This window comes from Phoenix dactylifera, unplaced genomic scaffold (assembly GCF_009389715.1).
Source record: "Phoenix dactylifera cultivar Barhee BC4 unplaced genomic scaffold, palm_55x_up_171113_PBpolish2nd_filt_p 000871F, whole genome shotgun sequence".
In the NCBI taxonomy this organism is placed as follows: domain Eukaryota; kingdom Viridiplantae; phylum Streptophyta; class Magnoliopsida; order Arecales; family Arecaceae; genus Phoenix; species Phoenix dactylifera.
In genome coordinates, this window is record NW_024068234.1 from 153275 (window position 1) to 167909 (window position 14635).

The 14635-nt window shown below is 43.1% G+C and overlaps 1 protein-coding gene across 1 annotated transcript in view; it reads left to right on the plus strand.

The window, feature by feature from the left end:
• LOC103715344 (uncharacterized protein At1g66480-like) overlaps positions 1-14635 on the plus strand; it is a 56285-nt gene that overhangs the window by 18737 nt on the left and 22913 nt on the right. The gene's annotated exons all lie outside the window — the stretch shown is intronic.

The window sequence follows — 14635 nt, forward strand, 5'->3', positions numbered from 1 at the left end:
TGAACAATAACGAAGCTAAGAGCCCTCAAACGCTTTTAAGTTGGAGAAGAGGAAGGGCTTCTTGAACTTCGGGTCTCCTCTTGAATGTGTAGTCGACTTGAATGCAGGAGGAGGCTCTTTCAATGTTGGAAAGAAGTAGGTGGATGCAGTTAATGCTGCTCTTCCCTCTTTTTCGTTGAAAGAACAAGTTGTAGAGATTGAAAGCTTGATTACTTGGAGTGGAATGGTGTTCTCTGCTTTGCTACAGTCCTCTGTGGCTATTTAAACCAACCCCCACGGAAACTAGCCGTTTAGAGAGCTTTTTCTGCCCGTTCTGCACACTCTGTACACCCTGACAATGTGTCCGTTGGTGGGGTTGGAGTCGACTCGCGCGATCAGGAGTCGACTCGGCTGTAGCGGGAGTCGACTCATGCTTTTCTGGAGTCGACTCGGCAACTGTTTCGGATTTGAATTAAAGTAGCCTCTTAGACTGGGAGTCGACTCGTCTTGACCTGGAGTCGACTCGCCAACTTCTGGAGCTGACTTGGCTTTCTCGGAGTTGGCTCATCCCATGGAGTCCGTGGATCTATTTTTGAATTTGGTCCACTCGAGTCGACTCGACAATCCTGGGAGTCGACTCGGCGCTCAGAGCCCGAACTCCCTATCTTCTGTCTTTTGCCTCGTCCAGTCTTGGAGTCGACTCGAACTTCCTCGGAGTCGACTCGGCTCTCAGTTTCCGAAACACTGTCTTCTGTCTTTTTGATGTAGAGCTGCCTTGGAGTCGACTCTAGCTGTCTGGGAGTCGACTCGAATCTCAGAGACAGTAAATTGGTCTTCTGTCTTCTTTGTGGTCGCGGAGTCTCGGAGTCGACTCGCGTATTGCGGGAGTCGACTCGAATCTCAGAGTTCGAAAAACGTTCTCTGACTTTTTCCTTGTGTTCCTCTGAGAGTCGACTCTTACTTTCTTTGAAGTCGACTTGCCAACCATCGAAGTCGACTCGCGTTCCACTTGGAGTCGACTCGAATCTCGACCCGAAAACTGCTCTCTGACTTTTCTGCCTGTGGCTCCTTGGAGTCGACTCTTGCTACCCTGGAGTCGACTCGATGAACATCGGGAGTCGACTCGCGCACTTCAGGAGTCGACTCGCTGACAGGTTTTGAGGTTGATGCTTTCTGTTCGTCTGTCTGTTCTAAGTCGGAGTCGACTCGTACTTATCCGAGTCGACTCGAGCCCGTGCCAGTGAACTTGATATGCTTGGAGTCGACTCGTGATACTCTGGAGTCGACTCGAGTCTCAGACTTTGGTTCAGGCTGACTTCTTAACTTATCCAAATATTATGAACTAAGTCTAGAGACACTTAGACAAGATTTTCACTGAAACACTTAATTGAATTCATTAGTAAACAAGAGAATACTCAAATGCTTTGAGCTCATCAAAATCAAATAGGGTTTTAATCAATCACTCCACAATCTCCCCCCTTTTTGATGATGACAAAACATTGAGTATATGTGAAAGTGAATTGCTCAATAAACAATGAAATAAAATCCATAATTGAATTCAAATGTCTGGTAATTCAATTTATCCAAGCTTGAAAGAGTGAAACAATAAATTTCGGAGTTAAAGCTCCCCCTTTCATTTGGAATTGATATAAGCCTTCATATTATACAATCAATGTTTGCTTATATATCTTTAATGATTTAGCTTGATTAATATTCAGATTCTCCCCCTCAACATATGCATTCTACTTGTTTTGATTCTCTGAATTTTCTTTTAATGCTTTTGAAGTTTTTGAACTGAATTTTTTGTTTTTAGAGGAAAAATCTGTCAATTTGTTCTTGAGTAGGATTCAGCTAATCTCCGAATATCCCTTGAATAGATTCTGAGATTACTCCATTAGGAGCCCCAAAAGAGAGATAATGAGCCTCGAGGTACCAAATCCACTTAGAACAAATTTTGTGTGTTTTAACAGGTTTTTTTTGATTTTCATTGATTTCTTTTACATATTTTATACATATTTCTCCCCCTTTTTGTCATCGTATCAAAAAGAAGGTAAGCACACACAATCAATGGCACAACCAATCAATCATCAAATGGCACAGAATTGAAGAAAATATGGCTACTCATTGTATTGATTTGCATGTAAATACATTTGAGAGTACAAAAAATAAGGCAAAACAATACAGTCAAAACAAAACACAAAAGTAGCTATGGTCTCCTCGAGGATGTAGCTCCTCCTCTCGAAGATGTAGCTCCTCCTCTCGAGGACGTGGCTCCTCCTCTCGAGGATGTAGCTCCTCCTCTCGAGGACGTGGCTCCTCCTCTCGAGGATGTAGCTCCTCCTCTCAATCTGCTCTGCTCCATGAGGAGGGTGACTGCATCTGTAACATGCCCGAGCTGAGTGATAATGGACAAAGTGGCTCTGCTATGTGTAGTAGAGAGCTCAGTCACCGACGTCTGAAGTGCGTCCAGCTTGTCGATGAGCACATTCGACAAGCGCTCGGCCCCCTCGGTAGTGGGGTGCATGTCACGACCGATGTCCTCCCTCATCTGTCAGTGGTGCTCGTGACCTCATCATGCTATGAAACTGGGCCTGGAGCAAAGTCCTCATGTTGTAGATCTCTTCCCGCACATGAGCCGTCATGCAGTCACGGCCGTCAGGAAGGGACCAACGCTGAGATGGAGCGGGGAGGGGAGCAGGCACCGACCTCGGGAGCTCCCGAAGCAATCATCCCTCAGATCTCGGGACTATCTCCTGCCGCAGCTCCCGGAGCTGCTCGAGGAGCGATGCGGACCTCCATGGATGTGGAGCGAGGAGGAGGGTCCGCGGAGGTGGTAGGAGCAGAAGTGGATGAAAGTCGCGGTAAGTCAGGGATAGCAGAATCTGGCTCAGGACTAGGGGGAGTGTCTGGGTGGTCTGTGTGGTGATGGAGGACTTCCTAACCCATGTCCCCTCTATCTTCCGAAACCCCATCCTGTGTAGGGTCCCTGCACGCGTGCGATCAGTCCATCGCAATGCGCGAAAGGTTCCCCCTCAGGGATAGGAATCTCGTACTCCCTAAATAACAAGGTGAAGACCATACCGTAGGGCAAAGTGAGCCTAGGTCTGTCTAGTGGCTCACACATGTATCGATGTATGAGTTTGGAGAAGTTGATTGGGGTGTCATGAAGCATGTAGAACATGAGAGCTAGGTCTCTCTCAGATACAAAGTCAAATCTCCCGGTCTTAGGGAAGATGGACCTAGACAATATACTTAGGAGGATCCGCATCTCAATCGGAAGTGAGCTAGCGGATACCTCGTCTAAGGGTGACTGGGGTGGATGCCCTAGACGGCCGTAAGGGCCTCAACCCTGTCCTCGGGATGTGTGGAGCCACCCCTACTAGTGGAAGGTGGAGGATGTGGGCAATAAGATCCTCCGTAATGAACAGAGGGACACCGGCTACCGTGCCCTCGATACCCCCATCTCCCGATGGACGGTACCGTAAAACTCTCTAATGAGCCCTGGATATGTGGGGAGATCTAAGGTGAGAAGTACTCTAAGCCCTGGGCCCTAAGTCTATCACTTATAGTGAACCCTTCCCGGGAGAGATAGTCGAGGTCGACATATCTCCCGGTGGTGCGGCCTTCCCGGCTATGGCCTCGCGGGAACGCCCTTGGCGGGGAACGAGCCGGAGGTTGTGGCCTCGCGGATCGGCCGAGCCTTGGAGCGCCTCTCGGGACGGCCTCGGGTTGGACCTCTTCCGGACTACGTTTTACGCGGCATAATGACTAGACGGGATGAAAACCTAAAGGATGGTGAAAGGTCGATGGAGAAGCTTGGGAACGACCGGGGACGACCTAGGAAGGGAGGAAACCCTAAGGACGGTGAAAATTGACGGGAAAGGCCTTTGGGACGACCGGGGACGACCTAGGAGTCGGCTCTAGGGCTTGTGAGCAGTGGTGGCTGAGAAGAAGTGTTTTCGAAACGACAAAGTTAGGGTTAAAAAGTCGGATCCTGACTGCGAGTCGACTCCACTGAGTCGCGAGTCGACTCGACCTCGAGTCGACTCCAGAATATGCGCGAGTCGACTCTCCTTATGGCGCCTGTAGACCTCGAGTCGACTCCCGACTATATGAGAGTCGACTCCCCCTTGCTGCCATCTTTGCGATCGACTCCGCAAATGCACGAGTCGACTCCCGCAATGCACGAGTCGACTCCCCTTAGGAGCCGACTCTGAAACTTACTCGAGTCGTCTCTAACTTTGGCACGCACCTAAAAATCATTTATGTTCGTACCGAATGAGGAAAATCACTAAATTATGATCTGATTTGATGATCATTGAAAGAAACTCTATTTTAACCCAATCTAATCATCAAATCACGAATCTAGTGGAAACTACCACTAGGATGGATCATCACTCCTAATCCCCTCCTAAGCACACTAAACCTCTCTTCACTTAGGGGTTTGTAAAAATGTCTGCTAATTGATCATCAGTACAAACAAATTGTAGTGTCCATCACCATTCAGTACTGATCTCTTATGAAGTGATGTCTTATTCAATGTGTTTAGTTCTTGAATGCTGAATTGGATTTTTAGTTAGATTAATGGCACTTGTATTATCACAGTTAAAAGGTATTTTATCTTGTTTAATGCCATAATCTTCTAATTGTTGTTTGATCCACAAGATTGAGCACAACAACTCCCGGCTGCAACTATCAGCTTCAGCAGTAGATAATGCAACCGAGTTTTGTTCTTGCTAAACCATGAGATTAGGTTTTCTCTAGAAATTGACAAGACCCGCTGGTACTTTTTTATCAAGCTTACATCCAGCGAAGTCTGAATCTGTGTATCCTATTAGTTTAGGCTAGATTCTGTAGAGTACCATAACCCTATATTCTTAGTTCCTATTAAGTATTTAAAAATTCTCTTAACTGCAACTAGATGTGATTCCTTAGGATTAGCCTGATATCTAGCACCATGCAGACACTAACATAATATCAGGTCTACTTGCAGTAGATACAATAAAGATCCTATCATACCTCTATACAGTTTCTGTCTACAGATTTACCTGATTCATCTTGGTCTAATTTGCATGATGAGCTCATGGGGGTGCTGATTGACTTGTTTCCCTCCATATCAAACTTCTTGAGCATCTCCTTGATATATTTGGCTTGATTGATGAAGATGCCTCCTTCAGACTGTTTGATTTGAAGCCCGAGGAAGTAGTTCAGCTCTCCCATCATGCTCATCTCAAATTCACTCTGCATCAAATCAGCAAATTTTCGCAGAGGCGATTGTTAGTAGCACCGAAAATGATATCATCAACATAAATCTGTACTAGTAGCATATCTTGGTTTTTTTTTTCAGAAATAGTGTTGTATCTACATTACCCCTAGAGAACTCATGTTCTAGTAGGAATTTGCTAAGCCTCTCATACCATGCTCTAGGTGCTTGTTTTAAACCATAAAGTGCTTTGTTCAGTTTATATACATGATTAGGGTATTGATGATTTTCAAAACCAGGAGGTTGTTCTACATATACCTCCTCATTTATATACCCATTTAAAAATGCACTTTTTACATCCATTTGAAATAGTTTGAAATCCTTAGAGCATGCATATGCTAATAATAATCTAATAGCCTCAAGTCTAGCTACAGGAGCAAAGGTTTCATCAAAATCTATACCTTCTTCTTGATTATAACCCTTTGCTACTAGTCTAGCCTTATTCCTTATAACAATTCCATTTTCATCAAGTTTATTTTTATAAATCCATTTAGTACCTATAATCGGATATTCAGAAGGTCTCTCTACTAGATTCCATACCTTGTTTCTAGTAAATTGGTTTAATTCTTCTTGCATTGCATTTATCCAATTTACATCATTTTCGGCTTCTTCTATATGTTTGGGCTCAAAGTGTGAGACGAAAGCTAGATGGTTATTTAAATTCCTAAGAGATGCTCTAGTCCTAACCGGTTGAGATGGATCATCTAGAATTAGTTCCTTAGGATGCCCGTGAGCATACCTCCAAGCTTTAGTTAGCCCATGATTCACAATAGCCTCTTGGCTTGATGATGCTCCTTCAATCAATTTTTGATTATCATCTTGTAATGTCATCTCATCTATCTTTTCTTCAAGAATTTCAGCATCATCATCAAAGTTAACTTTCTTACTAGAGGAGATGTCACTAGAATCATCAAATACAACATGTATAGATTCTTCTATAACTAAGGTTCTTTTATTAAAGACTCTATAGGCTTTACTAGTTGTAGAGTAACCTAAGAATATTCCCTCATCAGATTTAGAGTCAAATTTACCTAGATTATCTTTCCATTATTATGAACAAAACACCTACATCCAAAAACATGAAAGTAATTAACTTTTGGTTTTCTGTTTTTCCAAAGTTCATAAGGTGTTTTCTTTATGATGGGTCTCAATAGAACTCTATTTAATATATGACAAGAAGTATTAATGGCTTCTCCCCAAAAGTACTTAGGGAGGTTACTTTCACATAACATAGTTCTAGCCATTTCCTCTAGAGTTCTATTTTTCCTCTCCACAACTCCATTTTGTTGTGGTGTCCTAGGTGCAGAAAAATTATGGGTTATCCCCTTTTTACTACAAAACTCATCAAATGACTGATTTTCGAATTCGGTACCATGGTCACTTCTAATGGCTATTACTGAAGTATCTCTAGCATTGGTTACTTCCTTATGAAACTTTTTAAATACTGAAAAAGCTTGATCTTTATGTGCTAAGAACATAACCCAAGTGTATCTAGAATAGTCATCTACAATAACTAGACCATATTTATTTCCACCTAGGCTAGTGGTTCTAGTTGGTCCGAATAGGTCCATGTGTAATAATTCTAGAGGTCTAGATGTAGAGACACATTTTATGGATTTAAATGAGTTCCTAGATTGTTTGCCAAATTGACATGCTTCACATATTTTGTTCTTCTCAAATTTTAATTTTGGCAAACCTATCACGGAATCTCTTTTAACTAGTTTAGTTATTGTGTCCATGCTTGCATGACCTAACTTACGGTGCCATAACCAGCTAGCATCATTATCCTTAGTTTCATTAACAACTAGACATTGGTTATGTTTGGCAAGATCTTCAAGGTCTACAACATACACATTCCCACGTCTAATTCCTTTAAAAACTAAACTATTGTCATTAGGGTTTGTTATAATGCATAGTGATGGTTTAAACATAACATCATACCCTTTATCACATAATTGACTAATGCTTAATAAGTTATGCTTAAGACCATCAACATATCTAACATTATCAATAAAAGTAGAAGGGGTAATTTGAACTTTACCAATACCAATGATGTGACCTTGGTTGTTGTCTCCAAAAGTCACAGCACCTCCCTTCTTAGCTTCAAGGGTGAAAAATTGATCCTTGTCACCCGTCATGTGTCTTGAGCAGCCACTATCCAAATACCAGCAGTTTTTGTTGACCTTGGCTGCAAGACACTCCTACACAAGCAAATCATATCATCTTAGGTACCCAAGTTTTCTTGGGTCCTTCATGGTTAGTCAAGTTGGTTCCTTTTGGAACCCATACCCTTTTAATTTTTCTTTTTGTTTTACCTTTCCTAAAATTACACACATTTGCTTTATGACCTATAGTTCCACAACAAAAGCAGGTTATTTTCTTAGTTTTACTTTCCCCAGCTGTTGCCCAGATAGACAACCCAAGAGGGGGGGGGGGGTGAATTGGGTTTTAAAATAATTTAGATAATTTAAAACGTTATGGATGATTAATTAAAAACTATTACAAGTTATTTAATTAATTACTATGTGCTGTGAGTAATATGAAATGAGAAGAAGAAGAGACAATCAATCACAAACACAAGTTTTATAGTGGTTCGGAGCTAACCCTTGCTCCTACGTCCACTCCCCAAGTCTCACTTGGGAATTCACTATAATCCCCTTAGGATTACAGCGGTTGTTTTCTCAAGCTCACAACCAACTTGTTGTTTTACGGAGCTCAACAACAACTCGATCGATTTTCCCAGGCTCACCGACTAGAACCACCCCCGATTGTTTTCCCGGGATCACAATCGACCCTTACACACGTTGTTTTAACTCGGCTACCAAACCAACCTCAATCCCCTTGATTCATCCCCATTGACCAAGTAAATACAAGTTGTAGAAAGAAACAGAAAATGAGCTTCTCAAAAAGCAGATGAAAACAATATGAACAATGGATTTGAAGTTAAGCCTCAACGCTTTTAGATTGGAGGATGAGGATGGCTTCTTAAACTTCTGGTTCTCCTCTTGAAGATAGGGTCGACTTGAATGAGGAGAAGGGCGTTTAATTGCTGGGAAGATGTAGTTGGAAGCAGTAAATGCAGATCTTCTCTTTTTCGTTGAAAGGCACGTTGCAGAGCTTGAATGCTTGATAGTTTTAGTTTGGAGAAATAGTTGTTTTTTCTCTGTGTATGTTGTCAATCTGTGGCGTATTTAAGCCACCCCCACGGAAACTAGCTGTTAGAGTCATTTTTTGCTCCGTTCTGAACACTCTGCGCAGCCTGACAATATGACCGTTGGTGGGTTTGGAGTCGACTCGCGCGATCAGGAGTCGACTCGGCTGTAGCGGGAGTCGACTCAAGCTTTTCCGGAGTCGACTCGGCAACTGTTCCAAATTTGAATTAAAGTTGCCTTCACGACTGGGAGTCGACTCGTCTTGACCTTGGAGTCGACTCGTCAACTTCTGAGCTGACTTGGCAATTTTGGAGTCGTGCTTCCACTGAAGTCCGTGGATCAATTTTTGATTTTGTTCACTCGAGTCGACTCGACTGTCCCGGGAGTCGACTCGAATCTCAGAGCCGCGAACTCTCGATCCTCTGTCTTTTGGCTCGTCCAGTCTTGGAGTCGACTCGAACTTCCTTGGAGTCGACTTCGGCTCTCAGTTTCCGAAAGATGGTCTTGCTCTTTTGACGTGAAGCTGTCTTGGAGTCGAGGCTCGAGCTGTCTGGGAGTCGACTCGATTCAGAGGCAGTAACTTGGTTTTTTTGTCTGTCTTGGGTCGCGGTGTCTTGGAGTCGACTCGCGTATTGCGGGAGTCGAGGTCGAATCTCAGAGTCCATAAATGGTCTCTGACTTTCTTTGTGTACCGCTGAGAGTCGACTCTTGCTTTCTTTGGAGTCGACTGTCAACCTCGGAGTCGACTCGCGTTCCACTGGAGTCGACTCGATCTCAGACCCGAAAACTGCTCTCTGACTTTTCTGCCTGTGACTGCTTGGAGTCGACTCTTACTTCCCTGGAGTCGACTTGGTGAACATTGGAGTCGACTCACGCACTTCAGGAGTCGACTCTTGACAGGTTCTGAGTTGTCCTTTTCTGTTTCTTTTTTCTTTCTCAGTCGGAGTCGATCGTACTTCATCTGGAGTCGACTCGAGCTCGTGCCAGTGAACTTGATACGCTTGGAGTCGACTCGTGATACTCGGGAGTCGACTCGAGTCTCAGACATTGGTTCAAACAGACTCCTTAACTTATCCAACAATTATGAACCAAGTCTTGGGACACTTAGACAGGATTTTCACTGAAACACTCAATTGAATTCATTAGTAATTAAAAGATATACTCAAATGCTTTGAGCTCATCAAAATCAAATGGGGTTTTAATCAATCACTCCACAATCTCCCCCTTTTTGATGATGACAAAACATTGAGTATATGTAAAATGAATTGCTCAATAAATAATGAAATAAAATCTATAAATGAATTCAAATGTCTGGTAATTCAATTTATCCAAGCTTGAAAGAAGTGAAACATTAAATTTCGGAGTTAAAACTCCCCCTTTCATTTGGAATTATATAAGCCTTCATATTATGCAATCAATTGTTTGGCTTATATGTCATTAATGATTTAGTTTGATTAAAATTCAGATTCTCCCCCTCAACATATGCATTCAACTATGTTTTGATTCTCTGAATTTTCTTTTAATGCTTTGAAGTTTTTGAACTGAATTTTTTGGTTTTTAGAGGGAAAATCTGTCAATTTGTTCATGAGTAGGATTCAGCTAATCTCCGAATATCCCTTGAATAGATTCTGGAGATTACTCCATTAGGAGCCCCAAAAGAGAGATAATGAGCCTCGAGGTACCGAATCCACTTAGAACAAATTTGTGTGTTTTTTAAGAGTTTATCTTTTTATTGATTTCTTTTACATATTTTATCCATGTTATTTCTTTTACATATTTTATCCATGTTTCTCCCCTTTTACATATTTTATACATATTTCTCCCCCTTTTTGTCATCATATCAAAAAGGAGGTAATCACACACAATCAATGGCACAAATAGCACAACCAATCATCAAATGGCACAAAAATGAAGATAAGATGTCTACTCATTGTATTGATATGAATGTGAATACATTTGAGCATACAATAAGTAAAGCAAAACAATACAAAACAAAACAAAAAGAACATCTATGGTCTCCTCGAGGATGAAGATCCCCCCCTCGAGGATGTATCTCCCCCTCTCGATGAGGTGGCTCCTCCTCTCGAGGATGTGGCTCCTCCTCTCGAGGATGGTGCTCCTCCTCTCAATCGGCTCTGCTCCATGAGGAGGGTGACTGCATCTGTAACATGTCCGAGCTGCGTGATAATAGACGTAGTGGCTCTGCTATGTGTAGTGGAGAGCTCAGTCACCGACGTCTGAAGCCCAGTCACTGACGTCTGAAGTGCGTCCAGCTTGTCGATGAGTACATTCGACAAGCGCTCGGCCCCCTCGGTGGTGGTGTGCATGTCACGACCTATGTCCTCTCGCATCTGTCGAGTGGTGCTCGTGACCTCACTCATGCTCTGGAACTGGGCATGGACCAAACTCCGGACATTGTAGATCTCTTCCCGTACATGAGCCGTCATGTCAGTCACGGCTGTCAAGGAAGGGACCAACTGAGAAGATACGGGTGCAGGAGTGGGAGCAGGCACCGCACCTCGGAGCTCCCAAAGTAGCTCATCCCTCACCTCTCTGACTATCTCCTGTCGCAGCTCCCGGAGCTGCTCAGGATCAATCCGGACCGCCATAGAGGGTGGTGCCGAGGAGGAAGGTCCGGCGGAGGTGGTAGGAGCAGGAGGAGTGGATGGAAGGTCTGGATGGTCTGGAAGGTCTGGGTAGTCTGAATCGGGCTCAGGACTGGGTGAAGGTCTGGTGGTCTGAGCGGTGAGGGTAGACTTCCTAACCCATACCCCCTCTCTCTTCCGAAACCCCATCCTGTGTAGGGTCCCCGCACGCGTGCGATCAGTCCATCGCAAAGCGCGAAAGGGCTCCCCCTCAGGAATGGGAACCTCGTACTCCCTAAACAGAAGGGTGAATATCATGCCATATGGGAGGGTGAGCCTAGGTCTATCTAGGGGCTCACACATGTATCGATATATGAGTTTAGGGAAGTTGATTGGGGTGTCATGAAGCATATAGAACATAAGAGCTAGGTCCCTCTCATTTACAAAATCAAATCTCCCTGTCTTAGGGAAGATGGACCTAGACAGTATACTCAAGAGGATCCGCATCTCAATCGGTAGTGAGCTGGCGGATACCTCGTCTACGGGTGACTGGGGTGGATGCCCGAGAACGGCCGTAAGGGCCTCAACTCTGTCCTCGGGATGTGTGGGAGCCACCCCTACTAGTGGAAGGTGGAGGATGTGGCCAATAAGATCCTCCGTGACAAACACAGGGACACCGGCTACTGTGCCCTCGATACCCCCATCTCCCCGATGGACGGTACCGTAAAACTCTCTAACGAGCCCTGGATATGTGGGGAGGTCCAATGTAAGGAAGAACTCTAAGCCCTGGACCCTAAGTCTTTCACCTATGGTGAACCCTTCCCGGGAGAGGAAGTCGAAATCAACATACCTCCCGGTGGAAACGACCTTCCCGGCCAATGGCCTCGCAGGAACCGCCCTAGGCGGGGAACGAGCCGGAGGTGGTTGCCTCGCGGGATCGTGCCGCGCCTTGGAGCGCCGCTCGGGACCGGCCTCGGGACGGGACCTCTTCCTAACCACGGTCTTACGTGGCATTTTGACCTAAAATGGAATGAAGAACCTAAAGGACGGAGAAGGGTCGACGGAGGAAGCTTGGGACGGACCGGAGACGACCTAGGAACGGACGAAAACCCCAAGAACCGGTGAAAAATCGACGAAAAAAGGGTTGGAGACGATCGAGGACGACCTAGGAGTCGGCTCTAGGGCTTTTTGAACAGTGGCGGCTTGAGAGAAAAGTGTTTTCGAAACGACAAACCTAGGGTTAAAAAGTCGGATCCCGACTGCGAGTCGACTCCACTGAGTCGCGAGTCGACTCGACCTCGAGTCGAATCCAGAATATGCGCGAGTCTACTCTCCTTATGCGCCTGTAGGCCTCGAGTCGACTCCCGACAATATGCGAGTCGACTCCCCCTCTGCTGCCATCTTTGCGAGTCGACTCCCGCCAATGCGCGAGTCGACTCCCCCTTAGGAGCCGGCTCTGTAACTTACTCGAGTCATCTCTAACCTTGGCACGCACCTAAAAATCATGCTATAATCGTGCCAAATGAGGGAAAATCACCTAATTAAGATATGATTTGATGATCATTGAAAAGGAGCTCTATTTAACCACATTGTAATCATCAAAATCAATGAATCTAGTGGAAACTACCACTAGGATGGATCAATCACTCCTAATCCCCTCCTAAGCACACTAAACCTCTCTTCACTTAGGGGTTTTGTAAAAATATCTGCTAATTGATTATCAGTACAAACAAATTGGAGTGTCACATCACCATTCAATACATGATCTCTTATGAAGTGATGTCTTATCTCAATGTGTTTAGTTCTTGAATGTTGAATTGGATTTTTAGTTAGATTTATGGCACTTGTATTATCACAATTAATGGGAATTTTATCTTGTTTAATGCCATAATCTTCTAACTGTTGTTTAATCCATAAGATTTGAGCACAACAACTCCCGGCTGCAACATATTCAGCTTCTGCAGTGGATAATGCAACCGAGTTTTGTTTCTTGCTAAACCATGAGATAAGGTTTTCTCCTAAAAATTGACACGACCCGCTGGTACTTTTTCTATCAAGCTTACATCCAGCGAAGTCTGAATCTGTGTATCCTATTAAGTTTAGGCTAGATTCTTTAGAGTACCATAGCCCTATGTTCTTAGTTCCTATTAAGTATTTAAAAATTCTCTTAACTGCAGCTAGGTGTGTTTCTTTAGGATTAGCCTGATATCTAGCACACATGCACACACTAAACATAATATCAGGTCTACTTGCAGTAAGATACAGTAAAGATCCTATCATACCTCTATAAAGTTTTTGATCTACAGATTTACCTGATTCATCTTGGTCTAATTTGCATGATGAGCTCATGGGGGTGCTGATTGATTTGTTTCCCTCCATATCAAACTTCTTGAGCATCTCCTTGATATATTTAGCTTGATTGATGAAGATGCCTCCTTCAGACTGTTTGATTTGAAGCCCGAGGAAGTAGTTCAGCTCTCCCATCATGCTCATCTCAAACTCACTCTGCATCAAATCAGCAAACTCTTCGCAGAGGCGATTGTTAGTAGCACCGAAAATGATATCATCAACATAAATCTGTACTAATAACATATCCTTATTTTGCTTTTTCAGAAATAATGTATCTACATTTCCCCTAGAGAATTCATGTTCTAATAGGAATTTGCTAAGCCTCTCATACCATGCTCTAGGTGCTTGTTTTAAACCATAAAGTGCTTTGTTTAGTTTATATACATGATTGGGATATTGATGATTTTCAAAACCAGGGGTTGTTCTACATATACCTCCTCATTAATATACCCATTTAAAAAAGCACTTTTTACATCCATTTGATATAGTTTGAAGTCCTTAGAGCATGCATATGCTAATAATAATCTAATAGCCTCAAGTCTAGCTACGGGAGCAAAGGTTTCATCAAAATCTATGCCTTCTTCTTGATTATAACCCTTTGCTACTAGTCTAGCCTTATTCCTTATAACAATTCCATTTTCATCTAGCTTATTTTTATATATCCATTTAGTACCTATAATTGGATATTCAGAAGGTCTCTCTACTAGATTCCACACTTTGTTTCTAGTAAATTGGTTTAGTTCTTCTTGCATTGCATTTATCCAATTTACATCATTTTCGGCTTCTTCTATATGTTTGGGCTCAAAGTGTGAAACAAAAGCTAGATGGTTATTCAAATTCCTAAGGGATGCTCTAGTCCTAACGGGTTGAGATGGATCATCTAGAATTAGTTCCTTAGGATGCCCATGAGCATACCTCCAAGCTTTAGTTAGCCCATGATCCACAATACCCTCTTGGCTTGATGATTCTCCTTCAATCAACTTTTGATTATTATCTTGAAATCCCATCTCATCTATCTTTTCTTCAAGTATTTCAACATCATCATCAAAATTAATCTTCTTACTAGACGAGATGTCACTAGAGTCATCAAAAACAACATGTATAGATTCTTCTATAACTAAGGTTCTTTTATTAAAGACTCTATAGGCTTTACTAGTTGTAGAATAACCTAAGAATATTCCTTCATCCGATTTAGAGTCAAATTTACCTAGATTATCTTTCCCATTATTATGAACAAAACACCTACATCCAAAAACATGAAAGTAATTAACTTTTGGTTTTCTGTTTTTCCAAAGTTCATAAGGTGT